The sequence below is a fragment of the Schistocerca cancellata genome, unplaced genomic scaffold, assembly GCF_023864275.1.
Source record: "Schistocerca cancellata isolate TAMUIC-IGC-003103 unplaced genomic scaffold, iqSchCanc2.1 HiC_scaffold_646, whole genome shotgun sequence".
Lineage (NCBI taxonomy): Eukaryota > Metazoa > Arthropoda > Insecta > Orthoptera > Acrididae > Schistocerca > Schistocerca cancellata.
Window position 1 is genome coordinate 30,001 of NW_026046657.1, and position 2,500 is coordinate 32,500.

The following is a 2,500-nucleotide window of genomic DNA, read 5'->3' on the forward strand; positions in this document are numbered from 1 at the left end:
AACCTAACCCACGTTGTGCCTTAACCTAACCCACGTTGTGCCTTAACCTAACCCACGTTGTGCCTTAACCTAACCCACGTTGTGCCTTAACCTAACCCACGTTGTGCCTTAACCTAACCCACGTTGTGCCTTAACCTAACCCACGTTGTGCCTTAACCTAACCCACGTTGTGCCTTAACCTAACCCACGTTGTGCCTTAACCTAACCCACGTTGTGCCTTAACCTAACCCACGTTGTGCCTTAACCTAACCCAAGTTGTGCCTTAACCTAACCCAAGTTGTGCCTTAACCTAACCCAAGTTGTGCCTTAACCTAACCCAAGTTGTGCCTTAACCTAACCCAAGTTGTGCCTTAACCTAACCCAAGTTGTGCCTTAACCTAACCCAAGTTGTGCCTTAACCTAACCCAAGTTGTGCCTTAACCTAACCCAAGTTGTGCCTTAACCTAACCCACGTTGTGCCTTAACCTAACCCAAGTTGTGCCTTAACCTAACCCACGTTGTGCCTTAACCTAACCCACGTTGTGCCTTAACCTAACCCACGTTGTGCCTTAACCTAACCCACGTTGTGCCTTAACCTAACCCACGTTGTGCCTTAACCTAACCCACGTTGTGCCTTAACCTAACCCACGTTGTGCCTTAACCTAACCCACGTTGTGCCTTAACCTAACCCACGTTGTGCCTTAACCTAACCCACGTTGTGCCTTAACCTAACCCACGTTGTGCCTTAACCTAACCCACGTTGTGCCTTAACCTAACCCACGTTGTGCCTTAACCTAACCCACGTTGTGCCTTAACCTAACCCACGTTGTGCCTTAACCTAACCCACGTTGTGCCTTAACCTAACCCACGTTGTGCCTTAACCTAACCCACGTTGTGCCTTAACCTAACCCAAGTTGTGCCTTAACCTAACCCAAGTTGTGCCTTAACCTAACCCAAGTTGTGCCTTAACCTAACCCAAGTTGTGCCTTAACCTAACCCAAGTTGTGCCTTAACCTAACCCAAGTTGTGCCTTAACCTAACCCAAGTTGTGCCTTAACCTAACCCAAGTTGTGCCTTAACCTAACCCAAGTTGTGCCTTAACCTAACCCACGTTGTGCCTTAACCTAACCCACGTTGTGCCTTAACCTAACCCACGTTGTGCCTTAACCTAACCCACGTTGTGCCTTAACCTAACCCACGTTGTGCCTTAACCTAACCCACGTTGTGCCTTAACCTAACCCACGTTGTGCCTTAACCTAACCCACGTTGTGCCTTAACCTAACCCACGTTGTGCCTTAACCTAACCCACGTTGTGCCTTAACCTAACCCACGTTGTGCCTTAACCTAACCCACGTTGTGCCTTAACCTAACCCACGTTGTGCCTTAACCTAACCCACGTTGTGCCTTAACCTAACCCAAGTTGTGCCTTAACCTAACCCACGTTGTGCCTTAACCTAACCCAAGTTGTGCCTTAACCTGCTCTGTAATTGGCATATGACACGTTACATTAATCCAGTGTTGTCTAACCACAACCCTCTGAATATAGTTCGCTACTCGCACCGCCCACCCTCTTGTGTATCGTTTCATGTTCAACACTTCGCAAGTGTTGCTTACTTTTTACATGCTCCCGCTGTACACTGTAATGTGGACGACTGCAGGATGTACATCGCCCCCACCCTCCCCCCTGCCTTCGCACGCTGGTCGTTCAGGTGCTTGCGTGTTCAATGCCCTTCGCAGCTGTTCACTGGCATTCGCATGTCGAAGCGCTCAGTCTACGTCGTGGTACGGCCTGTGTCCACTGTCCGCTGATGTCGTAAGCTTAACCCTCACATTGTACTGCACATAGGTCCGTATGTACTGCATGATACGCTGTGGCACATGTGTGACCGTACAACGACTGCGCCCAACAACAGCGAACCATACGGTCCAAATGTTGTGCACTCAGCCACGTGCCGTCTCCCCATAACAGCTACATTGCAGTGTGGTACGCCATAGAGACGTGTGGGATTAACGGACGCCCTGGATGGCGATCAGCATGAGCCGTCTGTTGATGTAGTGGCGCGTGTATTCAAACGTAGTCGTCTCTTCTCACACAGTGTGATAGCATGGTGCACCGCGTTCCACATCTGCGACATGGTACAGATGCTGGTTGACAGTCGGTCTCGTAATGGACATCGCATACGTAGGGGGCCACCTCCCACGTGTTCTCTAGTCGTGCACATTTTGTTGCGTGTATGTGGGCAGACGTAGTGTGTCGTGACACCTAACAGACAGGTATGCAATAATCGTTGCATTTGCAAACTGGGATGGACGTCTACGTTTGCTGGTGACGTTACGCAAATGAACAACTGGTAAACCCATTGTGGTGCGGTTGTTGTTGCTGGAGGTAAATCAGTAAGGGCAAATCTGTGTGTGAAGCGATACGCGGCGGTGGCTGGGTGGGACCGTCCCCGGCCGGTGAGGGGGGGCCGCCCGGCGTGCTGGCCGCGCGGTGCGTGGGCGCACGCGCTACAGCCGGCTG